This window comes from Trichosurus vulpecula, chromosome 7, assembly GCF_011100635.1.
Source record: "Trichosurus vulpecula isolate mTriVul1 chromosome 7, mTriVul1.pri, whole genome shotgun sequence".
NCBI lineage: Eukaryota > Metazoa > Chordata > Mammalia > Diprotodontia > Phalangeridae > Trichosurus > Trichosurus vulpecula.
This window is the reverse complement of record NC_050579.1, coordinates 12,382,680-12,403,511: the sequence shown is the minus strand read 5'-3', so window position 1 is coordinate 12,403,511 and position 20,832 is coordinate 12,382,680. Positions and strand designations below refer to the sequence as shown.

The window sequence follows — 20,832 nt, the reverse complement described above, 5'->3', positions numbered from 1 at the left end:
TGGTTTTGTTTTCTAAACAGGAACCCCCACTGTACCACCTTTCACAGTATAATGCTTTGAACAGAGCACAAACCAGCTAAACCAGAGACGTGAATCCAAACTTGACGCCTCAGCACCAAAGCCCACAGGCTTTGCTAGAAACGGGGAAGTCTCACACTTGTTTAACGCTTTACAGGAGAGTGAGAGATTCTGTCTCACAGATCAGCACAGCTAAAACTGGATGTGGGCATCCACAGGAGATCCTGGAATTCATATAAGGGCTGGGCTGCCTGATCTCCCACCAGTCCCTGCTCTCTGGCCAGTTGTTGGGCCCTCCTGCTTCCCCACCCAGAGAATCATACTCCTTGAGAAAGGCACTGAAACAAATTCCTAAGAATCCAGATTCATTCCCTGAACTCAACTGCTTCTCCCAAATCTCCATCATCCTCAGGTCAGTCCCATTCTAAATAATTGGTAATTCTGGCTGAAGGCTAAGGCAGAGGTTACATCTAAGAATAGCAAAGGACACTAAGAGGTGACAAACTGAGTCATTATAGGATTGGGACATCAGGGAAGAAAATCCAAACTGCCTATCATGGGTTCCTACTGGGCCTCTGTCCCAGAGGTTTAACTTGGTGGTTTAAAGTACCAGCACACACAAGTACAGCAAGAAGGTCAGTCTGTGTGGAGTCTGGGGCTAACAGTTACCCAGCCAGAATGGTAGGAAAAAAACACATCCCCAGTTGCCCTTTCTACAACTCTTTGTGCTCAAAGTTTAATCTTCTACTCAGCTACTGAGATTCTTCTGTTTTTTAAATAATACATTTCAGGTGATAAAGAATCAAGACATTTCCCCTCGCCCCTGTTCCCTTGTGAATGATAAATCATTATAGAAGATCCTCCATATTATAGTGTAAGCCCGGCTTTTCTTCCTCCCCCCTCCCACCCCCATCCCTCAGCTCCTGCAAGAGCTTTAAACTCTCTGGCTTGGAATAAAGAATCAGACGTGCCTTTCCGGCTAGGAGACTGAGAAGCCCCTCTCTGGGAATGCACCTCTCAGACATTCCTCTCTGACTGATAGGCCCGAACAAAGAACAGGTAACTCTTAAGACAAAGGATAGGAAATAACTCCTCTCCCACTTGGAGAAATACTCCTGAGATTGCCTATCCAGTTCTTAGGAATGAAGGGGGGGAGGAGGGTGGCTTCCCTCTCTGGCAGGAGAAACTTTCTTTGTTCAGCTCCTTATAAAAGTCACCACGTGGGAGAGGCTTATTGGAACCTCACCCATGGGAAGGACGCTTCACCTGTGGCTACGTTCGCAAGGGACTCACCAAGGCAGCTGTAAAAGACGAAATTCTCCAGCTTAGGAAAAGCCTTGGTGTAGGTGGTGAACATACGTATGTTGTATGTTACATGTTGTGTGTGTGTCCTTTGTCAGTGTCTCTGCATTTGTAGAGAAGAGAGCGATTCCCCAGCTTGGAGAAACCTAGGGTGGGTGGTTTGCAATCTGAACAGGTGTTGCCTCTGTGTGTCTGTGCCTCTGTCTTTCTCACTGCATTAACTGTGTAGTAGGAATTGTTGTGATTAATGTGGTTGCGGGGTTAATAGAGTATTTCCCGTCTTTCAATAAAGAACCTTGTACTGCCAGGAGTGTGCCCTATTGCCAGTGAGAATCTGAATCCGAACCTAACTTAGCTTAATCGAGCACCTTGCCTCTGGTCTTCCACTCCTGTCTTCAGGAGATAAGTCTCATCTAACAATTTGACTCTTGAGTATCCACTCCTGTCCCACCCTTTGGTCGAAATTTAGTCATAACTCATCGGTTTGTCCCCAAAACTTGCCCCACCTCCCCTCCCAGAGCAGTATCCTTCAAGAGAGCCAAGCTGGGGAGAAGAGAGGAAATAGGGGTACCAGGAGGTCGCCTAAGAACTGATGACATGTCCCGACCAGGTTTCATGTTTGGTGCCTGGTGCCAGGTGAGTGATAACAACTTTCACAGACTGATACTTCTCATTCTTTGGTGGAATTAAACAATCTTGTAGGTGACTTTGTCTTCTTCCGTAGGCACATATTTTCCTTCAACATTGGAGATGTGCAGGAAGATGTCTGGGCCACCATCAGCTGGTGTAATGAAGCCATGCCCTTTGGAGTGGCAAAAGCATTTATAGACCCCCTTGAAGATGGATCCCTCAGATGCCTGCACAGTCTCTGAAAAGGTCCTGGTTTGCTGGGTTGGCAAGGGGCTGGGGATGGGGTACTGTCTCATGAGAGATGGTGAATGGTCACTTTCCCAGGAGATGAAAAGACTGGATGGGTGGGGGGTTTTGGTGATTGGGGAGGTGTGTTAGGAGGGCAGAGTTTATAATTTCAAAGAGGATCATAAATATATCTGAAAGGTTCGGAACCGCCAGATATAAGAAATTCTCAAAGTAGGAGGCAGAAGAATCAAAGCATATATTTAGGCTCCACAGTAACCAACCCATGAACCAGAATCCCCATTTTGATATATTGATCAAAAGCTTCCAGGCCCAGTAAGTCCACCTCACAAGAGTAACCAGGAGGCCACAGAGAAGCATGATGGCGTATAGCAAAATCATATACATGCTTCCCCTCTATGGTAAAAAGATTACCCACTGGCTTCAAGTCCTTGCTCAGATTCCTCCCGTAGGTCAGCTCTGCTACTGGCAGCTCCTGCTTCAGCTTCAGCTTCGGCTGTGGCTGTAGCAGCCTCTGGCTCCAATGGAAGCTGTTTTTAACCATCCGGCTTCTGCGGGGGGTGTAAGGTACGCTGGGGAAAGCACAGGTTCTTTCAATCTGTTTAAGCAACATGAAGGGGTTGACTGGGAAAGCACAGGTTCTTTCAATCTGCTTAAGCAAGGGAAGCAAGGTGAAGGGGCCGACAAGCTTACTCCAATCCAACATACAAACAGCATTCAGTTCAGGGGAAAAAGCCAAACTAGTCAAGGGCACTTGTTGACTAAGTGCTAAGGAGCCCATTTTTGGTTACCAACACAGGAGGCTCCACTGACATAATTTACTTGAGACTCTAGCTCCCGTGGGTGCAAACAGTTTGACACAGATACAGCCAGCGGTGGTCAGCTCATTTTTTCAATAAGAAAACTGGGGCCTTTTCATACTTCTCTTGATTCTTGTGTTTGAAAGTCAAATTTTCTATTCAGCTCTGGTCTTCATTGAGAAAGCTTGAAAGTCCTCTATTTTATTGAAAATCCATATTTTGCCTTGGAGCATGATACCCAGTTTTGCTGGGTAGGTGATTCTTGGTTTTAATCCTAGCTCCACTGACCCCCAGAATAACATATTCCAAGTCCTTCAATTCCTTAATGTAGAAGCTGCCAGATCTTGTATTATACTGATTGTGTTTCCACAGTACTCAAATTATTTCTTTCTGGCTGCTTGCAGTATTTTCTCCTTGATCTGGGAGCTCTGGAATTTGGCAACAATATTCCTAGGAGTTTTCTTTTTGGGATCTTTTTGAGGAGGCAATCAGTGGATTCTTTCAATTTCTATTTTACCCTCTGGCTCTAGAATCTCAGGGCAGTTCTCCTTGATAATTTCTTGAAAGATGATATCTAGCCTCTTTTTTTGATCATGGCTTTCAGGTAGTCCAATAATTTTTAAATTATCTCTCCTGAATCTATTTTCCAGGTCAGTGGTTTTTCCAATGAGATATTTCACATTGTCTTCCATTTTCTCATTCCTTTGGTTCTGTTTTATAGTATCTTGATTTCTCATAAAGTCACTAGCTTCCACTTGCTCCAATCTAATTTTTAAGGTAATATTTTCTTTAGTGGTCTTTTGGACCTCCTTTTCCATTTAGCTAATTCTGCCTTTCAAGACATTCTTCTCCTCATTGGCTTTTTGGAGCTTTTTTGCCATTTGAGTTAGTCTATTTTTTAAGGTTTTGTTTTCTTCAGTATTTTTTGGGTCTCCTTTAGCAAGTCATTGACTTGTTTTTCATGGTTTTCTAACATCACTCTCATTTCTCTTCCCAATTTTTCCTCTACTTCTCTAATTTGCTTTTCCAAATCCTTTTTGAGCTCTTCCATGGCCTGAGACAAGTTCATGTTTTTCTTGGAGGCTTCTGATGTAGGCTCTTTGACTTTATTGACTTCTTCTGGCTGTATGTTTTGGTCTTCTTTGTCACCAAAGAAAGATTCCAAAGTTTGAGTCTGAATCTGAGTCTGTTTTCATTGCCTGTTCATGTACCCAGTCAATTACTTGACCCTTGAGCTTTTTGTCAGGGTATGACTGCTTGTAGAGTAGAGAGTATTTTGTTCCAAGCTTGAGGAGCTGTGCTGTTGTTTTCAGAGCTATTTCTATACAGCAAGCTCTGCCACAGCAGTACTCCTCCTCCCCCAAGAACCACCAACCTGGACCTCGACTCAGATCTTAGCAGTCTCTGCCCTCCCACTCTGATCTGCCACTTAATTCCTCCCACCAGGTGGGCCTGGGGCCAGAAGCAACTGCAGCTGTAGCTCTGGAAGCAGCCTCAGAGCTGCACCACCTCCACCACCCCGAGGAACAGTGGCTGACCGCGAACTCCTTTTACTTTGTCCCCACAGTTTTTTCCCACTAACCTTCTCTGTTGTCTTTGGTGTTTGTGGGTTGAGAAGTCTGGTAACTGCCACAGCTCACTGATTCAGGGCACTATGGCCTATTCCACCTGGCTCCCAGTCTGGTTGGCCCTGCTGTGGCCCCTGCTGGGCTCTGCTCTACTCCACTCCCAGCACAGTGCAATAGACCTTACCCAGCCACCATCCAGGCTGTCCTGGACTGGAGCCCTGCTTCCCTCTGCTATTTCGTGGGTTCTGTAGTTCTACAATTTGTTTGGAGCCATTTTTTATAGGTGTTTGGAGGGTTCTCAGGAAGAGCTTTAGGCAAGTCCCTGCTTTCCAGCTGCCATCTTGGCTCCACCCTGCTACATAAAGAATTCTTTAAAAAAAAAATTTACCTTCCACAAAACCACTTCTGTTACCTACATTGTACAGTACTGTGCGCTCTCTCTCCCTCTCTCTCTCTCTCTCTCTCTCTCTCTCTCTCTTCACTACTGCCCCTAAACTTGGCTCACAGTTCATGGTCTCCCACCTCCCACCCCCAACAAAAAACAAGCCCCTCCCCCAAAAAAAAGTGAAAGGAGAAGAATTGCAGAGCCCAAGTCTGCTGCGTATGCCTGCTCTGGATTGGTTGCTTGGCTTGAGACCTCAGGTGCAGAGAGAGGAGACCTTTGCCCCACTCCAGCACATCAGTCTTCCCTCCAACCACTCCAGGGTCCACACGTCTGTGCCCAGCCCCAAGTGTGTCTCCTTCTGCTGTTACTTCTCCCTCTCATCCTCCATGTGTCCTTGAACCGTGTTCAGACCCCTTCCCTTCAGAGATGGCCAGGTTCCCTTCCTGCCTCCCTTCCTCCCTCACCCAAGCAGGCAAATTCATGTGAAGTAAAGTGTTAAAATTTGTGCGAAATGAGGCCCACTTTTGCTTAACTAAATGGAGAAGTGCCTGTACAGAAGTCTGACTTGGGGTGCTGCCCCTGCTGGCCAATTAGCAAATCAGGGGGCAGGGCAACATGTACACATACACCACCACTGCCATCAGAATGATCCCCTGAAGGTCCCAAGGCCCTAAAGTCCCAGGCTTTGCGTGACCTCCCCCCACAGAACAGCTCCCAGATCTTGGGGTCTCCTCCATGTGGTGGGACTGGGGGATGTCAAGGTCAGTTACAGGGCATCTGCTTATGAAAAGTAGTGATGATGGGCAGCAGGAGCATCAGGATGCTGAGAAAAGCAAGGAGCACGGATATAGCCTGCAAAGACTGGCAAAGAGCTTGACAGATATTGGCTCTTTATCTCTGTGCAAACCTGAAAGGAAGGGCCCTTATTATCCCCATTCTAGATTTGAGAAAACTGAGGCTAGGAAAAATAAGGGGACTTCCTCTGGATCAATCACAGGTAAGTTCCCAAGGAAAGATTCGAACACAGACCCTTCTGACTTCAAGCCCAGCACTCTGGACAGGGCCTGGTACTTCTGGTACAGTGAGATGTGCTCATTTCAGGGTCATCTCTAATAAGAAGGTCACACTGCTAAGAAGTCATGGTGCCCTCGAAGACAACTGGGACTAGGGCCTAATTGGCTGTGACACTGTGACAATTCGCCACATCCTACCATCAAAGTCTCATCAGAGAAGTGAAGTTAAACCTTGGCCCCTTGATAGGCCTTTGCTGAGATTCTGTCCTCTTTTCTATGAGAGCTGGCCAAGGATTCTCCCTCACATTCATTCAGACTCAGGGCTGCCACCATGTTGGCCAAGGGAGCCCCTTTCCTCCAGGTCAATTCACATGGACCATAGTTACCCAGAGACTGTCTCACCTCCCTCAGGTCCATAGAAAGCTGGGCACATCCCCCACAATTCTGCCCAGTGAGGCCCCAAGGCCTCCTGGGAAGTCTTTGCCCAGACTGTGGAGCCCTCTGAGGGGACAGGGAGCTGGAGGCCTGGATGACTTCAGAGAGGGGATGAAATAAAGAAGGCCAGAGAGGATCAAAAAGCAGCCTGCTTGTCTTCATTGAATAAGTCTTGGGGGTGAGATCCAAGGAAGTGCTGAACTGGACAGCCTTCCGTCCCTTCTAGGCAGCCAGGTGCTCCAGTGAATAGGGCACTGGGCCTGGGGCCAGGAAGACCTGAGTTCAAATCCAGCCTCAGAAACTTACTAGCTGTGCGACCCTGTTTCAGTTTCCTCAACTGTAAAATGAGGTCTTAACAGCACCTACCATGCAGGGTTGTTATGAGGATCGAATGAATTAATACTTGTCAAAAGGTGGGGACAGTACCTGGCACACAGTAGGTGCTAGATAAATGCTTCTTCCTTTTCCTTTCTTAGGCATCTAGTTGTCATAGAACCTGCTTCTGGAGGGTCAGGCACCTGACCCTGGTCACCAAGAATGTGAGGACAAAACTGTTGCTTCAGGAGCCTGTTAAAGCCATGGTCTGAGACCCCACCATTCATTCCTGGACTGACAGGAAATAGCAGGATGACTACTGGATGCTGGACCAACAGAGTCATGTGGGAGGACAACACCCCAACCCTTCAAATATTGGAAGAGAGTAATCATGGACCTTCTTTACGTGCTTCCTCTCAACATTTCTTTCACCCAGGCCTCACATGGCATGAACTCACTGCCTTTCACCATGCTGGTTGCTCTTGGCTGGAGATCTGCAATGTACGTGTGTCTCTCCCAAATGTGGTATCTAGAGTTGTATGTGGTAAGACAGATGTGGTCTGGCCAGGGCAGAGGACAGCAGAACCATCCCGACCCCCCTTCCTGGAGCCTTTCCCTGTGAGCTCAGCCCAAGTTTGCATCAGCTTTTCTGGCTGCCCCAACATACAACTGTCGCTCATTAAAGCTGGAAGTCAGTCCACTAGGACCTCCAGACATTTTTTCAGTTGACCTCTTACCCAGCTAGGTCTCATCACCTTGTGCTTTTAAAATTAATTTCCTGAACTTACAGTTGTAGCCAGTTGAGACGTTTTAGAATCATAAATCTGTCACCCATGGTGTTAATTACCCCGTGTCACCCCCAAATCGGCCAACATGCATTGATGAAACTTACTGTTTCCCCCATTAGGATATCCTGTCCCCGAGGGCAAGCGCTCAGTATTTCAGTGATCGATTAACTTAAGAACATAAATGACCTAGAACAGAACTCCATGTTTGAGAATTACTGAGAAAACAGGCCAGCGTCTGACAGAAACAAGCCTTGGACAAGCGTCTTGTGCCACGGTCCACAGCACGTTCAAAACAGGCATGTGACCGGAATACTAAAGATCGTGTCATTTTATTTTCAAACGGGAGAGAGATCACGTTCATTTTAAAGCCTCCAGTGAGGGATGACTTCTTAACCAAACAAGGCAGGAGGCAATTAGGAAAGATAAAATTGATCTCTTCGATTGCACGAAATTGAAAAGCTTCTGTAGAAGCACAATGTATGCAGAATGGATAAGGGGGGGGGGGGAAGCACTGCGGGGTCTCCCTCCTGGTACTTTCTTCTCTGCCTCTAGAGACAGTCCCGAAGATCCTCTTCCACCGATAGGACTTTGACCAAGGGAAGAGGCGGAACAGAAGGCGGCCTTTGGGCAGCATTGGGCGCCAAATTCATAGTTGTCGGCTGAAGCAGCCTTAGCCAAGATGGGGAGGAAGGGTAGTGGTGACTGATCACTTGAACCCTTCTCTTCTTCCAGAATAGGACAAGAAGGATCAAGAATTGCACCCTTGGCTTCCTCTCGGGAGGGAGGTTCGGGAAAGTCCTTAGTTGGAAGGCATTCAGCTCCTTCTCCCCACTTCCCACCCTCCTTCGCCTAACCAGAAAGCTTTCCTCCTCTAAGCCGAGAAGGCAGGAAAGGGGTGAAGGGGAAAGCACGGCGCACCTGCGGGCAGCAGACCTTAGATCAATGCTGTGTGACCTCCTGCTAGTTACCTCCTCCCTCTGAGCCTCAGGTCACTCACCTCTAAAACATGGTCTAACAGGCTGAGATTCTGCGGTGAGGCAGGGTCGGGAACATAAAGGGAAGCCGAAAGGAGAAGAGGAGAGGAGAGAGGAAAACGGCGGGGGAGGAAGTCCTTTCTGGAAAAATGAAGGAAATCTCGGGGGCGATCAGGATCGTGGGCATCAGGGCAAGTAGCTGCCCCGCATCCATCTGTAAACTTTGTCATGGAGAACTCTCTGACTCGGGGAGGTGGAGGGAAGAAGACAGTTGGGGAGAGGGGGTAGGGGAGAGGAGGGAGGACATTCGATACAGGAGCCTATAGGAACGTTACAGCTGCCCGAAATCGTCCTGCGTGACAAACTGGATGAGTCTGTATCCCACACACATCAGTCCGTGCGCACGAGTTTACTGCGGCCCTGGGGATCAAAGCCACTGCTCCCACGCTTGGCTCCATCCCTGCTCGGGCCCAGGAGCCTTATCACAGACCACCTCCCGGGGGCACGGGGCTCCACCTCGTAAGGTTGGACACGTGACTAGGAATATCATAATTGTGCAGAAGGTGGGGGGGGGGGAATGACGCCCCGAGATGAGGCCTAACCGCCAATAAGGGGCGCCAGGAGCAGGAGCCAGTTAGAGGTTCGCAGGCACTTATCTACCACTCTACAGAACCTGGGGTCCGAGACACACCCCTCCCTCCCCGCAGGGGTCCATGAACTTGGGTGGAAGGCCGGGGTGGGGAATCACATCTGTATTTCCGTGTAACTGGCTTTCTGGGTGTCTATGTGTCTTATAGATGTATTTAAAAGCATTATTCCCCAAAGGGGTCCCTAGTGGTTAGCAGACAGCCGGAGAGCTCCAAGACACAAACACTGTTAGGCACCGCCATTTACAGAGGTTCCCTCCTATCATGCTTCCTCTAACTCAGGGCTAAGAAAATTCAAAGGTCCCCGGGATTTCAGGGCAGAGAATTATGACGGGATTTGGCCACAGACTCGGAAGTTCCCGGCTTTAGGAGAAACTTTAAGTTTCTTTTTCCTAGAACACGAACCTTCCCTAACCAGATCAACTAGTAACCAGTGACGTTTCAGCATCTCCAGTTCTCATTGGCTGCGCCGGAACAAAGTCCAGCTCAAACAAACATTCTGCGAAATTAGGAACGCCTCCTTCCTTCACTCCTGGAGCTCAGCTCTGCCTCTTTGTAAAGAAAGGGGAAAACCTGGCATCTCCTTCCCTTTCCTCCACCTTGCTGTGTGACAAGCGAGTCAGGCCATCTCAGGCCTAAGCTTTCTCATCTGTCCTGAATGTATTTCAATACATTGTAATTGTAGCTTATAATGGTGGTTGTCCTTCGTTCTGGAAGAGGACCAAAGTAACATCGCTGTGCTTGAGTCAAGATTCAATGAGTCTGACTTGTGGCTGATCAGGCCAATATGAGCTTGGAATGCCCTACCACAGGTCGGGCACAAACAGTGTGTGTGAACATTTGGGGTAGATACTCCACAAACTTGCCCATCCTGCCTTTCCTTTGAGCTGTTTCAATTCTGCTTTGCTCATAGAGCAAAATGTGGGCATGCCATGCCAAGAGGTCCCGTGCCAATGTCTGCCATGTCACACAACAAATTCCAAACTCTTTAGAGTGTCCTTGTATCGCTTCTTCTGACCTCCTTGTGAACGCTTGTCCTATGAGAGTTCTCCATAAAATAGCTTTTTTGGCAAGTGGATGTTTTGCAGCTGAACAACTCAGCCAGCCCATCCATGTTGTGCTCTCAGAAGCAGAGACTGAATGCTGGGCATTTTAGTTTGAGGAAGGACCTCAGTGTCTGGTACCTTATCCTGCCAGGTGATCTTCAGAATCTTTCTAAGACAATTCAGTTGGAAGCCATTCAGTCTCCTGGCATGGCTCTGGTAGACTGTACAGGTTTCACAGGCATATAACAGTGAGGTCAGCACCACAGCTCTGTAGACCTTCAGTTTGGTAGTCAGTTTAATCCCTCTTCTCTCCCACACTTTCCTTAGGAGCCTGCCAAAGGAATTAATGGAAGAAGATGCATGAATGTGGTTATTGTCCAGTTTTTTCAGGCTTGTCTGACTCTTCATGACCTCATTTGGCGTTTTCTCGGCAAAGATGCTGGAGGGGGTTGCCATTTCTTTCTCCATCTCATTTTACAGGTGAGGAAACTGAGGCAAACAGGGTGCCGTGACTTGCTCGGGGTCACACAGCTTTAAACTCGGGAAGATGAGGTTTCCTGACTCCATGCCAAGCTGTATCCATTGCACCACTAGGAGGATGAGTTAAAGGATGAAGAGAAGGAGGAATTGATGCAAGAGGAGAAAAGAGAAAAGAAGAGAAAGAAGAAGACTTCCTGACCTCAACCTGAGCTTGCTTCATTATTGGACGCCTTCAATGTGGGAGATGGAGAAGAGAAAAGAGACTTTATTTTCCTCAATATTCCTTGGGGATGGAGACCAGAGTCAACCAGCGGGATTCTGGTGGGTCATGCTTTCAGAATTCATTTGACTGTCAATTGTATGGTAGACCTAGAGAGACTGAAAGGAAAACAAACCGAAGATAAGCTCACTGCTGGGGGAGGGGACGAGAAGAGGGGCGGGGCCACTTTTAGCCTGAGGGCACTAGGGCGGGTCCTGCTTGGGTTAAGGCTGGGGCTGGCTACCTAGCCTTGGGCTAGCGAGATGCTGAGAGACTGAGCCGCGGCTTAGCTGTTCCTAGTCTTAGAGGATTTCAGCCCCCAACCACCAACTCCATCCTGCAAATCCAGCAGGCTGCAGAAGTTTACTCTATCAAAGTTGAGAACTCCCAGGCAGAGGAGATCCCTGGGTGACCAGGGCGCAAAGACAATCTCTAGACCCAGAGAGCCCCATTCTTTACGACGCTATACACCCAAAGTGGCCCAACGCACTGAATTCGTGGGATGTCAGAAATGGGCCCCAGAAATCACCAGGTTGAATCTCCTTAATTTGGGAGTTAAAATATGAAACGCTCACCTGGCTTTCTGAACACTAAGTGCTCGTTATTACCAGGGCAGAGTTGTTCGTCCGTCAGTCCATTCGCTCCTTGGTTCAGTCCGTCAGTCATGCAAATAGGCAGGAAGAGCAGCAGGAGCAGAGGCGCCTACAGTTATTCAGGACTGATTCTGGGACAGCGGAGAAGTTCAGGGAAGCTCCCGGGCCATAACCAGAGTGGGGAGAGGCTGGTTTTCCAGGCTTCTTTCCTTCCCCGCCCGTTCTGCCTGTTTTTGTAAAGAATCTGGGTCCGGAAGGCGGCATGCCTGGATCCCAAGCGAGATCCCGGAATTTGTCCCTGACTGGGGCCAGGGGTAGGATGAGGCCATGGTCAGGGCACCGAGGGAGTAGCGGCCGCCAGCTCTACCAGCGAGAACTCGAGATGTTTCTGGGAAAAGAAACCGAAAGTTAAGCGGGTCCTTTGATCCTTAAGCCAAGAGAGCCAAGCCCTGGAGGCAGGAGTCGATTCCTGGAACCTCCAAATGGAGAAGGCACCCAGGTCCAACCTGAGCCCCAGTCTCTGCGGGTCTTCGGTTCTCCACTATCTCTCTGGCCCACCCCTGCCCTCCCGCCCACGGATTTTAAACTTGAAGAGTCACTGGGCAAATCAGGTTCTGGGTTCAGCGGATCACAGCGAGGGCGGGGGCGCTCCTATCGGAAATGGGGGACGGGTTGCCGCGGGAAGGGTTGCCTGGTGTGGGCTCCAGGCTCGGGGTCCGAGACCAGAACTGGGGCCTCAGGGAGCCAAGCTGGGGGACCGGACGATGCGGGAGGGTAGGCCCGCTGGGCACTTTCCCGGGGCCAGAAGATGTGCACGGCAGCCAAAATGGGTATTTCTGACAGGAGCAAAGAAGGATGGAGGAAGGGGTTAGGAAGCAGGGGTCTGGCTGGGCCTGAGAGCCTGGAGGCGGCAAGAGAAGCCATTCCTGGAAACACCCGCCCCACTGAACTCAGGATGGGGGGGGGGGGGGGGGGAGAAGAAGGATGAGTGCGAGGTGGGCGAGTTCTGACTGGGTAGTAGTTTCTAGGGGAAGAGGTTCAGAAGTGAAGAGTCTGGCTGAGCCTGAGAGCCTGGAGGCGGCAAGTGAAGCCATTCCTCCAAGCACCTGCCCCATTGAACTCAGGATGGGTGGAAGAAGGATGAGTGAGGGGTGGGTGGGTCCCAACTGGGCAGTAGTTTCTAGGGGAAGAGGCTCCCAAGCCATTTTACTTTTGCTCTCCTTGGGGATGTTGGGACCACTAGGAGGGGAGGTCGGGGTAAGAGTAAAGAGAGACTATGTCTGGGGAGGAATCCTGCACGGGCAGGGGAGATTGGATAAGGTAGATCTCACGATGGAGTGGGGGGGGGGGGAGGGATCTGAGAATCATAAGCCATCACACTAACTGCTTCCCAGGACTCTTGTGAGGGGACAGACAGCTCTGGGGGCAAATGGAGAATCTCCCGAGGCTAGGGGTCCTTGGGGCCTGGGGGACTTTGTACTTGGATCGAGGGCCTGGGGAAGATGAGCAGGAAGAAGTACAATGGCTGCCACCATCCAAAGGCTGGGGGAAGGGCAGCCCTGGGGCTCACCAAGGACCCAGAGCATGGAGCTCCTCTTAATGCCTAGGAGCTCTCCTCCTGGTCAGTGTAACCCGAGAGCCCCCACCCTATGGAGAGCCTGGGCCCTGCCCCCAGGAGCTTCCAATCTAGTTGGAATGAATCACTCTAAAATACAAGCAGCTGTAGCACAGAAAACAGAAGTGTCCACAAAGTGCTGTTTGAGGCCCGTGGATGGAATAATGGTGGTGTGGCAAGGCATCTTGGAAGAGGTGGCATTTGTTGAGCAGTGTCTAATAGGATGAACAGGGGATTTTTACCGATTTAGTAATGGAAGGGCTTTCTGGGCAGAGGGAATGTATGAACAAAAGGTATAGAGGTAGGAAAGTACTGAATATGGACTCAAGATGGAGACTTTTTTTTCCATGGAAGTGGGAAATATTCCTCATTTGTTAATAATTTGGATGGAGGCTTGGGAACTTATCTAAAGGGGAGATCAGGAACTTTCCTGCCTCTGAGGGCAATTGTTTTCCTCAGTGAAATGGATCTCTGGCCCTTACCCTCACTTAGCATGAGGAAGGGGTTGGCCCTTTTAGGAGAAAAGTCTTCCCATTCCTCCACCCATGATGCCATGGGGATCATACTGGACACCGAACCATTACGGGGACTTTAGAGATAACAACCATTCTTTACAGTTAGGAAGGTGATGTGTGGGACGAGTGAAGACCTCTCATAAAAAGGGAACAAATTGGATAAATAGAAATAAGTAGGATAGTGAGTCCCATTTCTCTACTTAGATATTTTCCTTTCTGTAAAGCCATTTCTCTACTTAGATGTTTTCCCCTCCACAAGCTTAGCTAGTGACCGTAAGGCCCCTGAGGTTAAGAACAGGACACAGGATGCTCGCATCCTGTGTATTTACCTAATGGCGAGAGGCCTGAAAGAAAGTAGGGTTGAGGTGAATAAGTCAGCAACCATAAAATCCTCTGAAAGTAAGGATAGGACACAGGATGCTCACCCCCTGTGTACTGACCCCAGGATAAGGGACCCTCAGCTCAGCAGAAAAATGAATGAAAAGCCGGAAAGCCAGGTGCAATGTAGACATGCAAGACCAGTTAGATATGAATGATGGGAGACAAGGTGTAAGGGTACTGGGGATATCTGTCGTAGCCACAGATGTGAAAATGAGGTAACTAACAACTAATTCCTGCCTGTTACCCATAACCAAACTGTTTGTTCAATCGTCATTGTCATTGTCATTAAGACAGATTTACTACCTTGAGGTTGATAGTAGAACGAAATAAGAATGGTGCAAAGTTCATGTTCATCACCTGCTTGTGAAAAATAACCATACCGTTTGTTACTTGCCATTGTCCCTGGGATAGATTTATCACGTCCAGATTGTACCCTCAAAGCTTATGTCTGGAAGCTGAGAGGAAGGAGGTTGGGACCTATATAAACACCCCAATTTTCTGTGTCCAGTGCACTCTGACACTGAGAGGACCCCCAGTCCTTTTGATGTCCAGGTTGCCCTTTCCTGCAGGATCGTAATAAACTTTCCTTTCTACTTTCACCTTGAGATGCCTCTGTTTTTAATTCTTGGATTCGTAAAATCCATCCCACACAGTGAGGTCCAAAGAAAGGATGGGATTTGCTCATCTCCTAACATTAGAAGCAGAAGGAGATTCGACCTTGGGTCCTCTGCTTCTTGATGGAGGGACAGTGAATAGGATAGTTTGGCTGATGTGGAGAGGCCTTGAGGGGCACTGATGGGGAATAAGGCTGGGAGGGCAGGCTGGTGCCAGATCATGGGCAATGAGTCCTCAGCTGGACAAAGTCAGTGGGACCCCACACTGTGGGCTGGTCCTCAAGCTCAGCAGTGAAGTCTTCAGCACAGGCAGCTGGAATCCTAACAGGGACAACTCATAGAATGGAGAAAGTCTAGGGGAGTAGACAGGGAGTCTTTTTGTCTGCCTTTGTCTCCCAGGAGGGTTTTCTTCCTGGTCACAACATTCTTACCTAAAAATCTTCATTCTTTCTAAACTGCCCTTCTCACTTCCCTCCTCTTTGCCTCCAGGCCCAGGGTCTGCCAGCTGGCTCCTAACTCCCACCCCCTCCCCCATCCAGAAGTGTGCGCCATATAGCATCTAGTCTCTTCTTGGGGAGCCAGAAACATTTCCTGTTTATCATATTCACAGTCAGCTTCCTGACCAGTTATACTGTAATCAGTCATTTGATTAACTCACAAGTCCTTGCTACCTGCCAGGCTTTGTATGTAAGGCTCCCTGGGCTGCACATTGGCTTCGAAAACCACATATTAACATTATTTATGTTTTATTGCATCTTTATTTTGTAACCCATTTCCCAATTACATTTTAATGTGGTTCCAGCTGCATTTGACACCAGGACTAGATCGTTGAGGTCTAGGCCTCATCCAAAGGAGAAAGAGAAAGTCTAGAACTCCTGCTTTCTTCATCCTCCTCATTTTTTCCTTTTCCCTTTGGTTACTCTTTAGTGAGGCAAAGTATTTGTCTTCACTTCTTGTATTCCCTGGGCCATGACAATTGTCCAATCAAATTCTGAAAATTAGGAAATGGTGGAAGGTCTTTTAGAAGATCCCTAGGTCTTTGGGAGTGGTGTGTGCTGGGACCAGGGGGTTCTGGTTTCCCCAAAACAAAGATTAGTTTTCCCTCAAAGGTAACAAAGCTGTCCCTAGGATTTGATTGGCCCTTGTCTCCCTTGAAGTAGCTTCCTGGGGACCTAAGGTCTCCTAAAGTCCCTGCACAGGGAGTTGTGGCTCCTTCAATATGTTGGAGTCACCCTTCCCTGTCCCATTGACCAGATGAGGTTCCACCTGGACATGAGAGGAGCCCCAGCCAGAAAAGTGTCTCTGTGTCCTCAGTGCACATCCTTGCAGTGTGAGGGCAAAACCAGCCTTTCTTTAATGTTCACTGATTTGTGAGAGTCTCATTTCATCCCAACATTGAACCTGAACTATCAGAAAGCTGGTGTTGAGCATGCCCCTAACATGAGGAGGGGACCAGATCCTGAATATCTTTGGGAAGAACAGTACTCCAAGACAGTGCAGGAAGTCACTGGGAGACAGGCCTTTTGTCCCATGTCTTTTTCCTATTACCTCTTTGGCCTCTCATCTCCCTCCTTTCTCCTCACTCAGGGTGGTCCTAGTGACCTGGGCTCTGGACAAGCTGAATGACCCAATACCAACAAAGCTGTGGCCTCGAGTCTGGCTTACTCAGTGATGCCCAGCCTGCAGCCAACAGGAACCGGTTGTAGCTTTGCTTTTTCTGTAATTTTTCTGCATTTTATTTTGAACTTGTGAAATAAAACAAGCATTTCCACAACATAGTTGAATTTAATTGCACATAAAACTGCAAATCCATTATGTGCAACTTGCTATTCCTAGTAAATATATAACAAGCTCTCATGGAAGTTTCTTTTTTTCCCTTTTCTTCTTCCCCTCCGCCAGCACTAGAGATGTATACCATTAGATACAAGTGTGTGTGTGTGTGTGTGTGTGTGTGTGTGTGTGTGTGTGTGAAATCATTCTATACGTAATTCTATTTGTCAGTTCTCTCTCTGGATGCGAAGAGCTTCTTCCTTCATAAGTCCTTTGTGGTTCATTTGGGTACTTACAATCGTCAAAATGACTTAGTCCCTCAAAGTTGTTCTTTTTTAATTTATTTTTTATTTTTACTTTACAACACTCAATTCCACAAGTTTTTGAGTTCCAAATTTTCTCCCCCTCCATCTCCTCCCCTCTCTCCCCCGAGATGGCATGTAATCCGATAGAGGTTCTACGTATACCTTCACATTAAACTTAGTTACACCATAGTCAAGTTGTAAAGAATTATAACCAATGGAATGAATCATGAAAAAGAAGAAACAAAACCAAAAAAGAAGAAAAAAGAAAGCAGTTTGCCTCAATCTGCATTCAGACTCTGTCATTCTTTGGATGTGCATAGCTTTTTCCATCATGAGTCTTTTGGAGCTGTCTTTGAACCTTGTATTGCTAAGAGCCAAGTCTATCAGAATTAGTCATCATAGATACCATGTGTCTGTAATTGTGTATAGTGTTCTCCTGGTTCTGCTCACCTCGTTCAGCATCAGATCACGTAGGTCTTTCCAGGTTAGTATGAAATCCATCTGCTCCCCATTTCTTATATGACAATAGTATTTCATTTCATTCATATATCACAACTTGTTTAGCCATTCCCCAGTTGATGGGCATCCCCTTGATTTCCAATTCTTTGACACCACAAAAAGGGTTGCTATAAATATTTTTCTATGTACAGGTCCACTTCTCACTTCTGTGATCTCTTTGGGATACAGCCCTAGCAGTGGTATTTCTGGGTCTAAGGGTATGCACATCTTTATAGCCCTTTGGGCATAGTTCCAAATTGTTCTCCAGAATGGCTGGATCAGTTCACAATGCCACCAACTATGTAACAGTGTTCCAATTTTCCCACATCCTCTCCAGCATTTATCATTTTCCTGTTTTGTCATGTTGGCTACTCTGACAGGAGAGATATGGTACCTAAGAGTTGTTTTGAATTGCATTTCTCTAATCAATAGTGATTTCGAGCATTTTTTCATAGGACTATAGATATCTTTAATTTCTTCCTCTGAGAACTGCCTGTTCATATCCCTTGAGCATTTCTCAATTGCGGAATGACTTGTATTCTTATAAATTTGACTCAATTTCCTGTTATATTTTAGAGATGAGGCCTTTGTCAGAGACACTGGTTGTAAAAATTCTTTCCCAATTTTCTGCTTCCCTCCTAATCTTCGTTGCAGTGGCTTTGTTTGTACAAAAACCTTTCAATTTGACATGACCAAAATTATCCATTTTGCATTTCATAATGCTCTCTATCTTTTGTTTGGTCATAAATTCTTCCCTTCTCCATAAATCTTACAAGTAAGCTATTCCTTGTTCTCCAAAATTGCTTATAGTATCAGCCTTTGTAACTAAATCATGGACCCATTTTGACTTTATTTTGATATACCATGTAAGATATTGGTCTATGCCCAGTTTTTACCATACTATTTTCTAGTTTTCACAGCAGTTTTTGTGAAATAGTGAATTCTCAACCCAGGAACTGGACTCTTTGGGTTTATCACACAGTAGATTGCCGTAGTCATTGACTACTGTGTCTTGTGTACGTAACCTACTCTACTGATCCACCACTCTGTTTCTTAGCCATTACCAAGTAGTTTTGATGACTGCTGCTTTATAATACAGTTTAATATCTGGTATGGCTAGGCCACCTTCCCTGGCATTTCTTTTCATAAATTCCCTTGATATTCTGGACCTTTTGTTCTTCCAGATGAATTTTGTTATTTTATCCATCTCTGTAAAATAATTTTTGGTAATTTGATTCGTATGGCACTAAATAACCAAATTAATTTAAGTAAAATTGTCATTTTTTTTATATTAGGTCAGCCTAACCATGAGCAACTAATGTTTTTCCTTTTATTTAGACCTGACTTTAATTATGTGAGAAGCGTTTCATAACTGTGTTCATATAGGCCCTGGGATTGTCTTGGCAGATAGACTCCCAAATATTTTAGTGTCTACAGTAACTTTGAATGGAATTTCTCTTTCTGTCTCTTGTTGTTGGGCTTTGTTAGTAATATATAGGGATTCTGAGGATTTATGTGGTTTTATTTTATATCCTGCAAGTTTGCTAAAGTTCTTTATTATTTCAAGTAGTTTTGTACTTGGTGATAATGGACATCCTTGTTTCACCCCTGATCTCACTGGAAATGCATCTAGCTTATACCCATTACATATAATGCTTGCTGATGATTTTAGGTAGATGCTAGGTAGATGATTTTAAGGAAGACTCCATTTATTCCTATGCTTTCTAGACTTTTTAATAGGAACGAGTGTCATACTTTGTCAAGAGCTTTTTCTGCATCTATTAGACAATCATATGGTTTCTGCTAGTTTTGTTGTTGATATGATCAATTATGCTGATAGTTTTAATAATATTGAACCAGCCTTGCTCCTGGAATAAATCCTACCTTGTCATACTGTATTATTCTCATGATAAATTGTTGTAATCTTTTTGCTAACATTTTATTTAAATTTTTGCATCAATATTCATTAGGGAAATTGGTCTATAATTTTCTTTCTTTTTTTGACTCTTCCTGGTTTAGGTATTAGTATCATATTTATGTCATAAAAAGAATTTGATAGGACTCCTTCGCCTATTTTTCCACATAGTCTATAAAGTATGGAAATTAATTGTTCTTTAAATGTTTGATAGAATTTATATGTAAATCTATCTGGCCCTGGAAATTTTTTCCTAGGGAGTTAGCTCAATTTCTTTTTCTGAGATGGGCTTATTTAAGTATTTTATTTCCTCTTCTGTTAATCTGGGCAATTTACATTTTTGTAAATATTCATCCATTTCCCTAAGATTATCAAATTTATAGGCACACAATTGCGCAAAATAATTCCTAGTTATTGTTTTGATTTCCTCTTCATTGGAGGTGAATTTACCTTTTTCATTTTTGATACTGGTAATTTGGTTTTCTTTTTTTTTTAATCAAATTGACCAAAGGTTTATCAATTTTATTGTTTTTTTCATAAAACCAGCTGTTAGTTTTATTTATTAGTTCAATAGTTTTCTCAATTTCAATTTTATTAATCTCTCCTTTGATTTTCAGTATTTCCAATTAGGTATTTAATTGGGGAGGGGGTAAATTTGTTCCTTTTCTAGCTGTTTCTGTTGCATGTCCAAGCCATTTATCTCCTTTTCCTCTATTTTATTCACATAAGCATTTAGAGATATAAAACTTCCCCTAAGAACTGCTTTTGCTGCATCCCGTACATTATGGTATGTTGTCTCATTATTGTCATTCTCTTGAATGAAGTTAGTGATTGTTTCTATGATTTGTTCTTTGACCCACTCATTCTTTAGGATTAGATTATTTAGTTTCCAATTAATTCTCAGTCTATCTTTCCATGGTCCTTTATTACAAATAATTTTTATTGCATCATGATCTGAAAAGGATGTATTGACTATTTCTGCCTTTCTGCACTGGATTGTTAGGTTTTTATGCCCTAGCACATGGTCAATTTTCAAGTATGTGCCATGTAGACTGAGAAAAAAGTATATTCCTTTTTATCTCCATTCAGTTTTCTCCAGAGGTCTATCATATCTACCTTTTCTAAAATTCCTTTCACCTCCTGAACTTCTTTCTTTTTTATTTTGAGGTTTGATTTATCAGGTTCAGAGAGGGGGAGATTGAGATCCCCCACTAGTATAGTTTTGCTGTCTCTTTCTTCCTGTAACTCCCTTAACTTCTCCTCTAAGAATTTTGATGCTATACCAATTGGTGCATCTATATTAAGTAATGATAGTACTTCATTGTCTATGGTGCCTTTTAGCGGGATATAGTTTCCTTCCTTATCTTTTAATTAGATCTACCTTTGCTTTTGCTTTATCTGAGATCAGGACTACTACCCCTGTTTTGCTTTTTTTTTGACTTGAGCTGAAGTATAATATATTCTATTCCAGCCTTTTACCTTTACCCTGTGTCTATCCTCTTGTTGCATTCTGCTATCTGCCTCCATTATATGGAAGGGTTCATTCCATTCACATTCGCAGTTACGGTTACTATCTGTATCTTTTTTACCATCCCATTCCCCCCCCCCCCCATTTATGTTTTTATTTCTCCCTTCTCCCTTCCCCTTCTCAAAAGAGTTTTGCTTTTGACCACTTCCTCCCTCCATATTCTGTCCCTTTTAGCATCCCCCTCATCTTACC

At 45.7% G+C, this 20,832-nt stretch overlaps 1 pseudogene; it reads left to right on the top strand.

Moving 5' to 3' along the window:
- The window catches only part of LOC118857423, a 47,877-nt pseudogene extending 36,206 nt beyond the window's left edge, over positions 1-11,671 (top strand).
- The last annotated feature ends 9,161 nt before the right edge of the window (positions 11,672-20,832 follow it).